General features: G+C 44.9%; 1 protein-coding gene across 1 annotated transcript in view; it reads right to left on the reverse strand.

The window, feature by feature from the left end:
* LOC124622523 (biogenesis of lysosome-related organelles complex 1 subunit 5) overlaps positions 1–19,135 on the reverse strand; it is a 43,416-nt gene that overhangs the window by 11,052 nt on the left and 13,229 nt on the right. The window lies entirely within an intron of this gene.

A 19,135-nucleotide genomic window follows, 5' to 3' on the forward strand; every position in this document is an offset into this window, starting at 1 on the left:
TGTTAACATCGATTATAGATTTAAGTGTCAGGAAGTCGTTTCTGAAAGTATTTGTATGGAGTGTAGCCATGTATGGAAGTGAAACATGGACGATAACCAGTTTGGACAAGAAGAGAATAGAAGCTTTCGAAATGTGGTGCTACAGAAGAATGCTGAAGATAAGGTGGGTAGATCACGTAACTAATGAGGAGGTTTTGAATAGGATTGGGGAGAAGAGAAGTTTGTGGTACAACTTGACCAGAAGAAGGGATCGGTTGGTAGGACATGTTTTGAGGCATCAAGGGATCACAAATTTAGCACTGGAGGGCAGCGTGGATGGTAAAAATCGTAGAGGGAGACCAAGAGGTGAATACACTAAGCAGATTCAGAAGGATGTAGGTTGCAGTAGGTACTGGGAGATGATGAAGCTTGCACAGTATAGAGTAGCATGGAGAGCTGCATCAAACCAGTCTCAGGACTGAAGACCACAACAACAACAACAACAACATGAATATTTAGTTCAGCCACATTCAAGTTCATGATTATTCTGTAATATACTTTCAGTCTCTTCTATTGAGGTGAACATTACATTTCACTTCTTATTCATAGCAACTAAATGTAAGATCAAACTATGAAAAATCCAGGATGGAATAATGAATAGTACAAAAAGGAAATCAGTCCTCCTCCTGCAGCAAATCTGTACAATTACATGGCAACAGCAGGGCCTTTGGAATTCCAAAGTAATTAGGATTCTCATCTCCTAGATACCATACTTTCTTTTATAACATTTTATTGTTTGCTGATGTGTTACAAGCTTAACACAAATGCAGCTGAGGTATGCTGAATACGATAACACTGTGCCACAGATGGGATATATCAAATAGTCATTTATTGCCAGAATGACTCCCCATATGTAGGCCATGAGACAGTGTCCTGGTACTCATCCAATACAATGGTTTCAGTGCACACATACCTGTAGCCTCACTGTGCCCATAAGTGGTTGAAATGATTGAGCAAGATAGGGGTAACTGGCTGACTGAGTGTTGGACTTAGGAAAGATGTGTTAACAACTCCGCAAGACAACGTGTTTGTTCACTTCTTTGGAACATCCATTTTTAAAAGCTATTCAATGACGAGAATCAATAAGACAAATTTCACTGGATGCTTGTAAACCATTCACAACTGCTTACACAATGCTCACCATGGAGTCCATTGGGCTGCTAATAAAGAGTCCCTCCCCAATGATCACAAACTTTATAGGCTTTTTTGCATTGACTGAATGTAGACCACAACTGGTACCACATTATCTTTCAGATGAGTCAATATTTAGCACAGTAAATGAGGGTCTGGTGATGGTCTATGGGTCACTGGGAGCAAGTTACGATGCACTGCACAGGGCGCAAGATTGGCATGTCGACCACATCACTGTTTTGTGCTGGATGTTATCAGGTGGATCAGAGATATTTCATTGAACTTATGGTTCTCACACCATGAATCTGTGTGTACACCGATGAAACAAGTTACGGTGCCTAGTCTGATAGTGAATTATCCCAATGGAGCAATTCAGTTCCAGGACGACCACTCACCTGTTCACATTAGTCTGTTCAGCTGTGGTTTCCGCAACAGACTGGTGTCAACCGCATCGACTGGCCTGTTTAAATGATGGTCTTGAGGGACAATGAAAATATGTGGGCCAAAATGAAGCATCACATGAACCCACCCTGGCCCACACCAGCCCTACACACACTTGACAAACTGTGTGACGTAACGTTGGATACATGGCAGTCTCACGAACGATGTGACACATTACCAGAGACTGACTGCCACCACCATGCCTCGTCAGGTGAGGACAGTAATTGATGCCAATGGTGGGTGGACATCATATTAGCCTCATATGCAATGTGAAACATTACTCTACTTTATTTTACAACATTTGATGTAACTGTATGTTTGTTAACTGAAAATCTATGTGATAGTCAATCTGCTTCTAAATAGAAATTGTGTCCCAATAGGAGTGTCAGAAACAACACTTGATATTGACCAACATGAGAACAAGTACACCCTAAAATAATTTTCTCTTCGTTGTTGCCCCTTGAACATTTTCTACACTTACTATGCAAGAGAAGTGCAGTCGGAGCATACAAAAGCTTTTTTTTCAAGTTAATATTCCTCAGAAGCCCAAGGATAGCATTCCATGCACTGTGTTCATTTCTCTCTGACCCCACTCTTATATTTCTTGGGAACAATGTGTTTTAAACAGTTCAATGAATTCCATACATGAATTTGCATTGTGTGTGTGGAATGGGGTGATAGATGACCAAGTATTAGCACAAAAGGATTAACACCAGATGGCTCCAGAAAGTTCACAAAATTATCAAGTCACTTAGTAATCCAGCTACCTGGGTGGCAAGCTGAAGGCATCCTAATAGAGATAAAGTGTGTGATATGTGATACTGTGGCATATTAGAATATACATAGTATCACATAATGCAAATAAGCCATTTTGCATTAGAAATTTAGGCTCACTAAGGCAAAGCATATGCAATCTATCATATGCTGTCTGTATTTCCATACCCATAGACCACTGAATTTATTGCCTTCTTATTTTCCTTGAAAATTAGAGACACAAGAACCACTTTGATACCAAAATTCATGAAGTCGTCATTAAATATTTATTCTCTCCCACTCAGTTTCACTCTAATGATTATTCTGCTGCATCTGCTTTTCCGTTCAGTCTGTTATTTCTGTAAATAGTGTTATGCATGCCGACAAAACTCTCTCTTTGACGACTTAATTCGCATGTGATTGTTTTCAAAACAGAGTGATAGTAAATTTTGGTGTTCCCAAATAGGACGAAATGATGCTGCTGAGCTTAGCATTTGCATTTGAGTGTGTAATTTGAAAAAATATATTATTACCAATTCAATTATTTACTCCCTCCATCATTTCAAATGCTAGCTTCATAAGAGAAAATTTTGCTGGAACACAGTCCACCAGGGATCCCCACTCGACCATATCCAAATCTAAAGAAATTTGGTATGAGGGTTCTATATGGTCTCTGATGGTTGTATACCAAATTTCAGCCCAGTATCTTCAGTGGTTGAATTTTTGGGGGCTTCTGAAAAGAGGCTACTCATCTTCGCAATACATACGAAGATGCAAATGTGCCACGTTTTCTATTTTCTATTTTTTTTTTTTTTTTTTTTTTTTTTTTTTTTTAGAAGTTCTAGAAAACATTTGATCATTTGCTTGTGGATGTCTACATATGAATCAAATTTGAATGCCTACATGAAAATATATGCACCTTCAAAGCTGGTCAAAATTTTCAACATGTAAATTTTGGGATACTTTTTTTGGTGGGGGAGGGGGAGGGAGGAGGGAGGGCGCTATATCTCAACTGTGTCTTGTTCAATCCTTTTTTCTTGTCACAGCTGGAAAGATCATGTTTTAAGCTTTCAAAGCTATATTTTTTAATTTCTGGATCTTGCATTTTGATGAGTAAGAATACATTTCAAAAGGTATTATTTTAGCACTTTCAGAAGATTGAAATGTGAAATATTTTGCTCATTAAGCCCCAGAATTAATTTTTTTATACCAGTATATAAATCAGTTTTAAACGTTAATGTAACACATTCCATAAAAACAAGTATAATTAATACACAACACAGCAAATTTGCAAAACAAAAATACTAAAGAGTCAGTTCGATTTTTGGTTAAACAGTTCTACAATTTTGTCAAGTGCAGATTGTGAACAACTGTGTTGTCTTCCAGATGATGATGATGATGCTTTTAAAGTCACAAAAGTATGCTGCTCAGGAATCCAGCAGCTGTCTTTAGCAGGAAGCAGGAAGGAACAAGAAGAATTGTGTGGGTGCATAAAGCCGATGAGGACATCTTGTTGTTCATGTAAAACTTCACACTCGTTTCCAACACATCAAAAATTGTCATACATACATGTAACATATTGTCCTAGTTGTAAGTCTGCAATTGAGATTGCTGGAATTTCTTCATCTACTTTGAAGTCATGAACCATGACTGCTGTGGTATCATTGGAATCGGTGCTTACTCTGAGTTGATTATAATTAATTGGCTTAAATTGATGATTATCTCTTTTTCCAGATAGTGTGTGTCTCATGGCAAACCTTGTTTCCTGATCAGACTGAATTTTTTCAATCTCTTTTTTCGGTACATGAAAAAACTTTATGCCTGGAATACTGTCACCACAGAATTTGAACAAATCATATGGAGTCACTATTTGGCTATCTAAGGGCTTCTGCAGACTAGCATGGGCTGCTAGCCTTTTTGCTGTTCCACCAATGCCATCTCAAGACGAATTACCGTGACGTGTTAAAAAAAAAAAAAAAAAATCCATTTGGTAGTGAGGCCAAAATCCTAATGCAGACAAAAATTGATGAAATTTTTGAAATTCTTATACTGAGCAGCTGAACCATCACTTAAGTAATAAATGTTCTTAATGTTTTCAATTTTGTCTTTAAATATGCTATTAACTTCATTTGAAAGGAATGAACAGCGGTGGTATCACGTCAGAGAAAGTTGCTGATCATAAATATGCTACTGTAGTGACGCTGCCGCGCGCCAATTCAAGCTCGCGGTGTGTGTATGTGTGGTGTTTCTGCGTGTGTCAGTGCAGTGCTGTGCGATCGTTATTACTGTACGTGACGTCTGTGTAGTTCCGCCCCCAAACTCTAGAGGTGCTGTGTTTTCTAGCTTTTATATACGTTCTGATTATTATTATTATTATTATTATTATTATTATTATTATTATTATTCCTTGTTTTTTTGAGTTAATTGGTAGTTCCGTGCCACCTGGCTTGTGTGGACGAGTACTGTTTTCTCTCCAATAACTACGGGAAGTTTTCCCAGGATTAAGAATCCTTCTGTAGAAACCAGAAACAAATTTTGTAACTCCGATCAGTCCATGCATGCCGGGCGTCGTCAGATACGCACTCGCAATAAAGTTATTGTTGCTGAACTGAAGGTCTTTATTCTTTTGAGTCATGTTAAGCAAAGGTTAAACAGCCACCAGTTTAGCTGAACCCGACAAGTGGTGACCCCGACGTGATCCAAGCAGAAACCGACGTGATTAAGAAGAAGCAGGCGTGAGCTACGTAAGTAACGAGCACATAATGACCGAACAGCAGGCAGTCTCCAGGATTGCAGTCCGTCTGCCGTCGTTCTGGCCCGACAACCCGGTACTCTGGTTTGTGCAGGCAGAGGCAAGTTTTGGCTGCGCTGGAATAACAGCTGAAGCAACTAAATTTGCATTGATTGTGAGCCAGCTCGACCAATGTTAAGCAGCCAAGGTGCAGGACATAATCACAGTACCGCCCGAGACTGGAGCTTATGCCAGGCTAAAATTAGAGTTGATTCGACCGGTGGCCGCATCACAAGAGGACCGGATATGTCAGGTTCTGACACAGGAAGAAATTGGCGATAGGAAGCCTTCTCAATACCTGAGACATCTACGCAGCAAAGTTGACACCGTTAGTGTGCCAGACAGTCTACTCAGAACGCTGTGGAGCAGTAGGTTGCCGCCGCAAATAAAAGCCATAATCGCCTCACAAACGGACATGACGTGGTGCAGCAAGCAGACCGAATTCAGGACACAATGACACCAGCTCAGGTCAGCGCAGTCGCAGCGTTGGACAACAGTACAAATAATACCGCGTCCGTAGCACGGGCCGACCATGATTCACTCGCGGCCAAGGTTGAGCTTTTGTGCGCCCAGGTCAGTGCGCTGCTGGTACGTGACGATGACGACAACAATAGAAGAAGCTGATACAGACTGCGACGTTCCAGAAGCAGATCTTCCAGTGGTACTACCACTCCGCAAGGCGAGGTACTGTTGTGCTGGTACCACCGACGATTCGGCGATCAGGCAAGGAAATGCACATCGCCATGCTCGCACCCAAACACCACCGGCGGTCAACAATAGGTGCAACTGACTGTCAGTTATCCTCCAAGCACCTGTTCATTACCGATAGGAGTTCCAGCGTAAAGTTATTAATTGACACTGGGTCGGACCTGAGTATCATACCACGAACAGCCATACATCGTTGCCGGCCGCCAACTGCCTTCCGTCTGACGGCTGCCAACAATTCTTCCATCGCAACATATGGCATACACAAAAAGGAGCTTAATCTCGGCCTACGTCGCCCGTACGAGTGGAATTTTACAGTGGCTGACGTCACGGAGGCGATCGTCAGGGCTGACCTGGCGCACTACCACCTGCTGCCGGACGTCGTGAACGCACGCTTGGTAGACAGCGTCACTGGCTTAGCAGTCACGGGTTTCCATCACAACACCGCAACGCACAGTGCCAAGTTGGTCCATGCTATGGAGGGTGAGTACACTGAATTACTGCTTAACTATCAGAACTTGACCAGGCCACCCGACGCTCCCAGGTTCATACCACATGAAACGGTGCATCACATTCAAACGACTGATGGTCCCCCAGTAGCATGCCGACCTAGGCGTTTTGCTCCGGACTGATTGTCGATAGCGAAGGCAGAATTTGACGCCACGATTCGCGAGGGCATAATGCGACCATCTAAGAGCCCGTGGTCCTCCGCATTACATCTTGTTCCGAAGAAGGGTGGAGCTTGGCGCCCATGCGGTGATTACCGAGCGCTTAACGTGCGAACAGTGCCGAACAGATATCCCGTTCCATTACTGAGGGATTATAATCACGCTTTACATGGTGCCACGGTGTTCACAGTTCTGGACTGCGCCAAAGCGTATATACATATTCCGGTGGCCAATGACGACATTCCAAAGACTGCAATAATAACGCCTTTCGGTTTATTTGAAAGCAAATTTATGACTTTCGGTTTACGCAATGCTGCTCAGACCTGGCAAAGGTTTATAGACTCTGTTCTCCAGGGGCTGCCATTTAGTTTTGCCTACCTGGACGATGTGTTAGTGTTCTCTGCTGACCATGAACAACACCGACAACATCTGCGAAAGATTTTCGAGCGATTGGAGCGTTACGGTGTCATCTTGAACGTGGACAAGTGTGTTTTTGGGCAGTCAGAGGTGACATTTCTTGGCCATTAGATTTCTGCCAAAGGCTCTCTTCCTCTGCCCGAGAAGATGGATGCTATCTTGCAACGACCTCGACCAACTACGATCAAAGAATTACGTCGCTTTTTGGGGATGCTCAATTTTTATCAACGAGACCTTCCCCATGCTGTGAGCTGCAGGAACCTTTGACGGCGGCATTATCAGGCCCTAAAGTAAATAGCAAGTCTCTGATACAGTGGACAGAGGACGTGTGTTCTGCGTTCAAGGCAACAAAGAAGAGCATGGCCGACACGGCGCTTCCCACACACCCACGGCTCAACGTGCCATTAGCAATTGTCGTAGACGTGAGCCAGACGGCGATCAGAGCCGTGTTACAACTATGGTCGGACAACCCGTGGCAGCCACTGGTGTATTATTTCCACAAGCTTTCGCCTGCACAGAGAAAATGGAGCACATATGACCGTGAGCTCCTGGCGGTATACCAAGCAGTGAAATGTTTCCGCCACTTGGGGGCGCTGATGTAGCGACGCTGCCGCGCACTAATTCAAGCTCACCGGTGTGTATATGTGTGGTGTGTGCGCGTGTCAGTGCAGTGCTGTGCGGTCGTTATTACTGTACACGACGTCTGTGTAGTTCCGCCCCCAAACTCTAAGAGGCGCTGTGTTTTCTAGCTTTTATATACATTCTGTTTATTATTATTATTCCTTGTTTTTTTGAGTTAATTGGTAGTTCCATGCCTCCTGGCTAGTGTGGACGAGTACTGTTTTCTCTCCAATAACTACGGAAGTTTTCCCACGATTAAGGATCCTTCTGTAGAGGCCGGAAACAAATTTTGTAACTCCGATCAGTCCATGCATGCCGGGCGTCGTCAGATACGCGCTCGCAATAAAGTTATTGTTGCTGGACTGAAGGTCTTTATTCTTCTCAGTCACGTTAAGCAAAAGTCAGACAGCCACCAGTTTACCACTGACATTCTTTGCCACCAAAAGAGACAGTTGGATGTGATATGGCTTGACTACTCTCCCAATGAAATCTTTGCATAGCATCTTGGACAAATGAATAATTCTCAGCAAAATCCATCAATATAATTAATCAATTTTCTGCAAGGTGTCTTTGTAGCTGCTTAAGGTATGAACTTTTGTGTTTTGACAGAAAGTGATGGCTTCTAAAACTGGTAATTTTCAAAATTAGTGCCTCTATGAAATCTTCAACAGTCTTCTGACATGTCTGTTATTTGTGTCTGTCAGTAGAAACCTCTTGCTTGTATTCCAAGGTTTCTTCAGGGTATAGTCTTTAAAAGCATCTTTGACAAAAGCCTCTAGTTGCATTTTTCCTGGACATTCCTCACAATGTGGCAGCATACAATCTTTTGATTCCAAACTGCATACAGTTTTTTTCATCAAATTCTTGCAGTCGTCTTGGATACATGTTGCTGATGCCAGCAATAATTGCCCCCCCCCCCCCACACACACACACACACACACACACACACACACACACTAAATGTGTTCCAGAAACACCAAATGTAGAACACAATTTTGGCTTGGGCTCACAAAATTGAGAACCTCAGTTGATTTCCATATTGCTTACAGTAAGCAATGAACACTTTTTCAGGTTACAAAGGAGCAGGCATTTCTGACAATCTTTTCCCCATTTATTCTTACTGCAACACAATCCTTTTTGTCAGGACAAACGAGAAAACTCGTCATCTTCAGAAAAGGTGAGGACATTTTGTTTTACTTCAACATTGAGCTCCTTCCCCTCTTTGTTTTGCAAGTACTGCCAAAATCCCATCTCCCCCCCCCCCCCCCCCCCCAGTCTCCTAGCTCACTTCACCATTTTACTCGAAACAGGAATTTATTTAGTGGTTTTTTTCAATAGTTCAGCTATTTGAGGCCAGGGTCAAAATTTGAACTTTCCTGTAATTTCTTGAATTCTGAAGCTTGAGTCTTCAATTAAGACGTCCACATCTTTTCATTTCTAGCACTCTTCTGTTTGTATTTGAGCAACATCTACTTGGCTCACACCAGCAGCTGTAGCAACTACCTTAATAATGCTGCCCTGAGCTTTCAGAACTTTGCACTTTATGTATCCCATTGAATCCCTTTTGCTGATCTGTTTAAGCTTTAATGGTGACACTAAGTGATTATAATGAAGCATTAGCAGTGAAGCAAGCATCAACAACATCCATGTCTTCAGTGGATGGTGATTCTTCCTTATCCTGATGGGATGATTCGTTTTGGGCCACTTCATGTCTACATTTTGTGGAAATTTTCTGACCAGGTTTAAAAACTTCATTAGTCAGTAACTTCAACGTATCAGACAGTTACCGATGTTAAAACCACTTTGATACCGTGTTTTTCTTCACCAAACAAGTTACAGCAAGTCTTCTGCAGGAATTGAAATTTTGTCAACAAGGCATCATCAAATGGACAAATTTGGGCATCTTCAGTAAAATCAAACCCAGACCTATGTTGAAGGAGCTCCTTGTCCACTGGTGATATTTCATAATAGAATGGTAATGACTTTTGACAAGCAGTGCCATCCTATCCACCAAAGTAGCAGGGTGCAAGGGTCTCTTGGTTCATTTTATACAACAGTTTATTAACCCGTAACAAGCAATTTTGAAAGCTCATGAATGTTCTGGTTTAAAGCATAGCAGATTCAGACTTGTTTGTATATAAAATTTACCAATTAGCATATCAAAACATATTGTTTCAGTGCTTATCTTCAGCTACAACAATGATTATCGATTATTCAAACACACAGAACTCAACACTAAGATTATAAAATGTCAACACCAAAGACTATACCGCACAGAACTCTGACACTGTGAAAACTTGGTTGGTTGGTTGGTTGTTTGAGGTTAAAGGGACCAAACAGCAAGGTCATCAGTCCCTTGTTTCAAATAGACTCCATTCTGCTAACGGGACATCTCAGTATAGTCAGAAAAATAAAACGGATAAAGGGGAAACGTAAAAGGGCAGTCACGTTGTCATTAGTAAAAACAAATGAGGGAAGTTGGCAAGAGAACGAACCCAACACTATGCTGAAACAGCATAGGCAAGACCACCTGTGACTTAAAAGGTACAACTGCTATAATGCAGAAAGTACGTATGGGAATAGAAAAACTAACCAAGCCTTAAAAAGAAGGGGTAAAAACAGAGTAAAAGGGAAAGAAAAGAGGATTCCGGTCAGGGAGGTGAATCGGGAATCTCTGAACACTGCCTACAGTGGGAGACACCCAAACACTCACCGCCCTGCCCCAACACCAGAGGGAGATTAAAAACTTTAAAACTGAGAATAAAAACCACTCTCCCGGAGGAAACCTAGAACCAGAGAGACCATCCGGGAATCGTCAGCCAACATCAAAGGTAAAGTGTGGGGGAGTCTGTACTTAGCACGCAGAGCCAAAAGAAGGGGGCATTCAACCAAAATGTGGGCCACTGACTGGAAGGCTCCACAACCACATAGCGGGGGTGGCTCATCACACAAAAGGAAACCATGGGTCAGCCTGGTATGGCCAATGCGGAGACGACACAGTGTGGTCGAGTCCTTGCGGGAGAGGCTAAAGGAAGAACGCCATGGGCCTGTATTCACCTTAATGGCACGAAGTTTATTAGACAGTGGAGTAGCCTCCCAAGAATTGGCCCATGACTGTGCAAAGTGGGATTTGATGTGAAGCCGTAAATCCGCTGCAGGAGGGGTTACAGAAAACGGGGGGGTAAGTAACTGCTCCCCCAGCCAAACGATCAGCGAGCTCATTACCCGGGATACCCACATGGCCCGGGACCCATAGGAAGTCAATGGAACAAGCAGCACGGTGAAGATCAGCGAGATGGTCATGGATGGCAGAGACCAAGGGATGGCGCGAAAAACACCGGTCAATAGCAAGAAGGCCACTCATCGAGTCCGTACATAACAAAACGCGGTTGTGTTGGGATTGTTTAATAAAGGTAAGGGCCCGGGAAATTGCCATCAATTCCGCAGTAAACACCCCACATGAGGGTGGCAGTAGATGATTTTCCGTTCCAACAAAGGACGTGAAGGCATACCCAACATGATCAGCAGATTTAGAGCCATCAGTGTAAAAAACAACAGCATCCCGAAACTCCCATAAAATTTGGCGGAAAAAGGAACGGAACACCACCGGGGGGATGGAATCTTTCGGACCGCGGCGGAGATCCATCCGAATTCGAGGCCGAGGAACTAACCAAGGAGGGGTGGAGGGGAGGGAGCGAGGAAGACAGGACAAAGAAGGAAGCCGAAAATCACGGGTAAGAGACGCAAGGCGCAGCCCAACCGGTAAACCCGCCCGAGGGCGGGAGTCAGGCGGGCGACGCCCATGGTCTGGGAATAGGATAGAATAGGAAGGATGAGCGGGAGAAGAACGGATAGTAAGGGCATAAGACACCAGAAGCTGGGACCGCCGAACAGAAAGGGGGGGGATCCCAGCTTCAACCAGGAGACTATCAACAGGGCTAGTAGGGAAGGCACCGGTGGCCAAACGGATACCACGATGGTGGACTGGATCCAGCACGTGCAGCGTGGAAGGAGCAGCTGAACCATAAACTTGACAACCATAGTCCAAACGTGACAGAACTAGAGCACGATAAAGACGGAGGAGGAGGGAACGGTCCGCACCCCAGGAGGAGTGGGCAAGGAAGCGAAGGACAGTGAGTTTACGGAAACATCCTACCTTCAGGAGTCTGATATGGGGCAGCCAAGTGAGCTTGTTGTCGAAAAGAAGACCTAGGAAACGAAACTGTGGAACCACAGGCAATCTTTGTGCAGCGAGATAGAGCTCTGGATCAGGGTGGACCGTAGTACGGCGACAGAAGTGGACCACCCGCGATTTTAAAGGAGAGAATTGAAACCCGTGGGAGAGGGTCCATGCAGAGGCACGCCGTATAGCCACCTGGAGCTGCCGTTCTGCAGATGGCATCGAGGAGGAACTAACCCAAATGCAGAAATCATCCACATACAGGGCAGGGGTGACCAAGGGACCGACAGAGGCCACAAGTCCATCGATAGCAATGAGGAAAAGAAGGACACTCAAGACCGAACCCTGTGGGATGCCCGTCTCCTGGGTCCGTGGAGAACTAAAAGCAGTACCAACTCGAACTCTGAATGACCGATGGATCAGGAACTGGCGGATAAAAATCGGGAGTGGGCCCCGAAGACCCCACTGATGAAGGGTTAGTAAGATGTGATGGCGCCAGGCCGTGTCATAGGCCTTGCGAAGGTCAAAAAACACTGCAACCAAATGGCGGCGCTGGGAAAAAGCCTGCCGAACTGCGGATTCCAAGCGAAGCAAATGATCGATTGGAGATCGTCCCTCTCGAAAGCCACACTGGTAAGGGGACAATAGATCCCGAGATTCGAGGACCCAAGTGAGCCGACGGGCTACCAGCCGTTCAAGTAACTTACAACCAACATTGGTCAAACTAATTGGCCGATAGCTGTCAACAGATAGGGGGTTCTGACCAGGCTTAAGGACAGGAACCACAATGCTATCCCTCCACTGAGAAGGGAAGTCACCCTGGAGCCAGATACGGTTAAACACCCGAAGAAGATGGTGCCGTTGTGGAGCACTGAGATGTTGAAGCAGCTGGTTATGAATGGAATCTGGGCCAGGAGCCGTATCATGAGAAGCAGATAGAGCAGAAAGAAATTCCCATTCAGTGAAAGGTGCGTTGTAAGATTCTGACTCACAAGTGGTGAAACATAAGGTGACAGCTTCAGCCTGCTGTTTTTGATGAAGGAAAGCAGCTGGATAGGAGGCCGACGCTGATGCCACTGCAAAATGGGTCGCAAGATGTTCTGCGAGAACTAATGGGTCCGTACAAATGCCATCTGGGAGGTGAAGGCCTGGGAGGGTGGACTGCCGATGGCAACCTTGGAGAGAGCGAAGTGTAGCCCATACCCGTGACAGAGGGACAGTGGAACCAAGGGAAGAAACGAATCGTTCCCAACATATCCGCTTGCTCTGTTTGATTAAATAACGGGCTTTAGCGCGAAGGCGCTTAAAGGTAGAAAGGCTGGCTACAGATGGGTGCCTCTTAAAGTGTTGCAAAGCTCGACGGCGATCACGGATGGCAATGGCAATGGCCGTACTCCACCACGGGACTTGCCGACGACGAAATTGTCCAGATGAGCGCCGGACAGCAAGGTTAGCAGCGCGAACAATCGCGTCAGACACGTCACGTAGGACGTCATCAATACAACCCGACAAAGAGGGAGAAAACTCGACCTGTGCAGTATATAGAGGCCAATCGGTGCGGTGGAAAGACCAACGAGGTAACCTCTCCATCGGGGAGCGGGAAGGGAGCGTGATAATCAACGGGAAATGGTCACTATCACAAAGGTCGTCGTGTGGCGACCAGTGTAATGAAGGGAGGAGAGAGGGAGAAGAAAGAGAAAGATCAATGGCAGAAAAGGTACGATGACCAGCACTGAAATGAGTAGGAGAGCCATCATTAAGAAGGCACAGGTCGTGGTCTGCAATAAATTGGTCGATAAGAAGACCTCGTCTAGATGGAAAGGCACTGCCCCACAAAGGATGATGAGCATTAAAATCCCCAAGGAGGAGGAAGGGAGGAGGAAGTTGCTGAAGAAGGGTGGTTAAGGCAGCAGGTGTAAGAGTCCTGTCAGGAGGGAGATAAAGATTGCATACTGTGACTGCAGAGTCTAAGTGGACCCTAACAGCAACTGCTTCCAATGTAGTTTGGAGAGGAATCCACGTGCTAGCAATGTCTGTACGGACCAACGTACAAACGCCACCAGAAGCCCGCAAGGGTCCGACCCGATTTCGACAGAAAACACGGAACCCACGGAGGGTCGGTGAGTGAGCATCAGTAAAATGAGATTCCTGGAGAACCACACAAGCTGCTGAGTAGGACGAAAGAAGGGATTTCAATTCCGGAAGGTGACGATAGTAGCCATTACAATTCCATTGGAGAACCACAGAACGATGGTTTAAATGAGGGCTGAACACGCTAAATCCAGTCATACCCCCGTCACCAAAAAGGAGGGGGCGACATCCATAAACGACAGGTCAGAATCCGGTTGTGAAGCCGGGGAAGGGACCTCCGGTGACACCAGAGGCTCTTTGTCCCGGGACTTATGTTTCTTCTTCTTTTCAGGCTGAGATCGAGGAGGGCTGTGTGGCATAATGGAGCCAGCTGCAGCAAGATCAGGAACAGAAAGAGACCGGGCGACCTGGGGGCCGATAGACCGCGGCTCTCGCGGTCGCCGCGCTGCAGCAGACCTTTGACCTGGAAGGTGTCGGGAAGGGGCATCCCGGGAGAGGCGCCCTTGACCGGCAGACGCCGAAGGAGTGGGACACTTCTCCGGCTGGGGAGGGGGAGCGGCGCCCAGAGGAGAAGGTGTGGGAGCCGCAGGGGAGGGGGGAAGGAGAGGGGTCCGGGACGGGGGTAAGGAAGGGGGAGGAAGGGATGAAGATGTAACCAAGGCGTAACTAGATGTCATGGACACAGGGTGCAATCGTGCATATTTCTTACGGGCCTCTGTGTAGCTTAAACGATCAAGAGACTTATACTCCTGTATCTTTTTTTCTTTCTTATAGACTGGGCAATCTGCTGAACGTGGAGAATGACTACCATGACAATTTACACATACAGGAGGGGGAACACAGGGACTCCCCTCATGGAGTGGACGTCCACAGTCACCACAGAGAGGGTCCTGGGTACAGCGAGAAGACATGTGGCCAAAACGCAAGCACTTAAAACACCGCATAGGAGGTGGGATGTACGGCTTCACATCACAGCGATAGACCATAATCTTAACTTTCTCAGGAAGGGTATCCCCTTCAAAGGCCAGGATAAAGGCACCAGTATCAATACGATTATCTTTAGGACCCTTCTGAACACGCCGAACAAAGTGAACACCCCGTCGTCCGAGATTGTCCCGAAGTTCCTCATCAGTTTGAAGGATGAGGTCTCTGTGAAAAATCACACCTTGTACCATATTTAGAGACTGGTGAGGGGTAATGGACACGGGAATTGTGCCAAGATGGGTACAGGCACGAAGGGCCGCAGATTGGGCAGCCGAAGCAGTTTTTATCAGTAATGAACCCGACCGCATCTTGCTCAGGGAGTCCACTTCGCCGAACTTGTCTTCAATGTGTTCCACAAAGAATAAAGGTTTGACACTGGTGAAAGTATCTCCATCAGTCCTGGTGCAAACTAGATAACGGGGGAAAGGTTTTGCCCCTAGACGATGGGCCTGACCCTCCTCCCAGGAGGTAGCCACGGAAGGGAAGGCCGAAGGGGCAAGAGAAGCAGCACTTGAGGAATCAGTACCACGCAGAGAGACGGCCGCAGAAGAGCGGCCAGAGGTTTGGACCCTTATGCGTTTCATCTGCATAGCGTCCGCCCTGATACCACCCACTCCGATCAGGGGCTCTCCTCACGGGCGCCACCCAGCCACAGCAAGGGCCGTCTGGCACGGCGGCCATTGCCGGGAGTTCCGATGCTCCAGGATGACGAGCAACCACTCCAAGGCATGCATGAGGAGGTCACAGCTCAGGTATCAGAAGTGTGATCCCTGTGTGTTCAGGGGGCTCAACCAAAAGGGTACATAGCGACCCCACCACACGGGCTGGCTACCGTGCTGGCTATGCACCCTAGCATCAGACAACGACGTAGAAGAAAAGGTGGAATATACTAGGAGGGCACACGTCGGAGACACTAGGTAAGGTGCTCTTCCCCAAATGGCTCACACTACGGAAGAGAAATTTTGGAATGGAGGTCAAACCCCAGAGGGGGACCAAGGAATGCCAAAAGGAGGAGATGATTACGCAACAAAGCCAGAGTGTAAAACCAACAGAACCAGGAGGATAGCGGGGGCCAACATAAGCAAGGACACCAATAGAGGGAGAGGAGAGGGCGAGGGGAAAGGGGTATGGAGGGGAAAGGAGGGGAAGGGAAAGGAAATGCAGCCCGGGAGAGAAAGAAGGCTGCAATGGCTCGGGGCCCCGTGCTCGCCATGCACGTATCCACGAAAGAGTTGTGGACCCCCTGGGGGGCTGTGAAAACTGCAAGTAATGTTAGCAACAACTGAAAGTGGTGATTCAGCAATATACAAGGGTCGTTCAATAAGCAATCCCGCACCTTTTTTGTCAGAATGTATCTATTGTTAAGAGTCAGAATTTGGTGACAATATACATCAACATGTCTTGTCCATGTCCTATTTTTCTACATCCAGTCTTAGAGTATTGTTCGTCTGTATGGGACCATTAACAGTTGGGTCTGATTCAAGAAATTGAGAAAGTCCAAAGAAGAGCAGCAAGATTCATGACTGGTACATTTAGCCATCGCGAGAGCGTTACAAATCTCATAGAAAGTTTGAAGTGGGACATACTTCCAGATAGACGACGCGCTAAACAGAAGGGGCTGCTCACTAAATTCCGAAATCCAATCTTCATCGAGGATTTAGAGCATATATTATTACTTATTACCACCAACTTTCAAATCGCGTAATGATCATCATTCAAAGATAAGGGAAATAAGAGCTTGTACCAAGGCGTTCACACAGTTGTTTTTCCATCATGCAATCCGCAAGTGGAACAGGGGGGGGGGGGGGGGGGGGGTATATGATTTTGGCGCGAATTGTGCCCTCTGCCACACACATCGCTTGGGGGTTAGCGTAGTATATATGTAGATGTAGTCTCCATCACGTTCTATGGCCATATGCCAACACTGTGGAAGAGCATGTATTCCCTGCTGGTACAAGCATGCAAAGTGGTGCAGCCAGCTTTCATCCCCGTAATGATCCATGACAGAAAAGCCTCTCCGTCGGTCTCAAAACACTCCAACAATTCAGATGAAATGGCCTTTCTTTGAATTTGTGGTCCACTGTGAGCATTTGTGGAACCCATCATGGGCACCTCTGAATATCCAGCAGTCTCTATCATTGCCAACACACTTCCAATGGTGACCGACAACTGTAGAGCCAATTGTCGAGTTGTGATGCAATGGTCAGCATGAATAACGGCAGCCACACAATTCAGCATGTCATGAGCAGTGGCTACGACAGGAGATCCCGAGTGTGGCTGATCATAGAGTTCTGTTTCTGCATTTCCTGAGGCAGTAACTCTCTTTACCCATCACCCAACTGTACACCTATCAACTGCAGCATTACCATACATTGCACACAAATGTTTCTATGGATGTTCACCACACTTCCTTTTTCTGCGCACAAGAATTTAATAACAGCATGCTGCTTATAATGTGAGTCATTTGTAGACACCACTTTGATGCTGTACTACAGTTCTGTCATCTGTCAAAATGGTTTGAAACTTCTTCAGCACACAGAACAAACATCAAATGTGAAGTACCAACAATGACGTTTGTCTACATAAATTAATGGCTTTTTTTAAAAATGTGTGTTGAACAACCCTTGTATCATTGCTGCAAGGACAGAGCCTTAAAAACCATTGCTGCTTTATAATGCCAATGGAAACTGAATGACAATGCATATAGGCACCACAATGCACTGCAGGATTAAAACGTTCTAAAATGACATAGCATTCCATTACGATCTTTTAGATTTTATAATCTTAAGAACATTTTCTGAGGCTTTATTATATTTATATTCTATACTGTAAAATAATGTAAAAACACTTCTTATCATCATAGTCACATTCCCTAACCACAGGCAAATCTTATACAAATCTTATACTATTAAAAGACAATACATCACACATTTTTTCATTTACAACTTCAAATTGTATTAATTTTTTGTATTTATCAGTAATCCATTTTCCCCACTTTTGATAGGTATTCTTACACATCAATATGCAAGATCCATAAAGCCAGCTTTTAAAGCTTAAAGCATGCTCTTTCCAGCTATGGCAAGGAAAAAAGGGTTGAACTAGACACAGTTGAGATGTTGCCCCTCAAAAAATACCCTAAAATTGCACATAGATAATTTTGGCCAACTTTGCAGATGCATATCTTTTCATCTACGCATCCAATGTTAATTAAATTTGATCCACATATAGACATCCGACGAAGGAATAATAATCTGCAGTTTTGGTGTAATTGGTACATATGACAACTGCTCCAACATTATGCTGCCTATCACGTCTTTATCAATTTCAATTGCCAAGACTACCACCACGTAGCCAATTGGAACATGGCTTATATGGATTATGCACAATCATCTTCAGCTACTCTTCACTTTCTTGGCTTAAAACTTTTACATCGACATAGGGTAGTGGGGTCAAATAGCAGTGATTTCCAGTTGTTGCATCCAGAGGTACAATATCTTTCTTCCAGGTTATTATTACATAAATCACAAGTGTTTAAGATATAAAACACTCTTCTATGCCCAACTTTGTGGTCAGCATGTATTTCAGTTTTCTGTGTCTAGATCTACATTTTTAGTTCATATGCCACTTTAAAGTGTCTGTTGGAGGGTACATATTATGTCATTATCATTCCCTTTTCCTTATGCTGTTCCAGAAATGAAAGGTGCGCGCAAAGAACAGCTGTCTGCAAGCCACTGTTCAAGATCAAATTTCATTGTAATGTTCAATTCACAAGATGCATATAGAAGGAAGAAGTACGTTATTCAACTTTTCTTGGAATGAGTATTCCTCATAATACACATCTATTTCTTGATACTCTGCATAAATTTAACAAGGTGTTTCAAATACTCTCTTTTATTCTCTCACCGCAAAGTGCAAAGCCACACGAAGTAAAATGACATTTCGGTGACACCAGTGGTCTTAAGTTTCTGTATTGTTGGTCTTACACCTGTTGTCAAAGTAGTGACAAACTTTTGAGCAGCTTAATTTATCAATATCCTTAAGCATAATCAAGATAATCAGCATGATCGGGGAAAGATACATTAGCTGAGATTCTTGTAAAAAAAAATTCAGGGAAAGGTAGGATGGCTGAGATTCTTGTAAAAAAAATGTACAGAGAGACACTATCATACAAAGCAAGATCCCTGTGGTTACTGGTGTCAAAGGGGTACCATTTTTAGGTTGGAACAAGGATTCCAGCACCTTGTTGTGAGAGAAGTTAAAACAGAAACACCCCACACAATGCTTCAGAATGCACAGAAAAGTAACAGTAGTTTA

Source organism: Schistocerca americana, chromosome 1 (genome assembly GCF_021461395.2).
Source record: "Schistocerca americana isolate TAMUIC-IGC-003095 chromosome 1, iqSchAmer2.1, whole genome shotgun sequence".
NCBI lineage: Eukaryota > Metazoa > Arthropoda > Insecta > Orthoptera > Acrididae > Schistocerca > Schistocerca americana.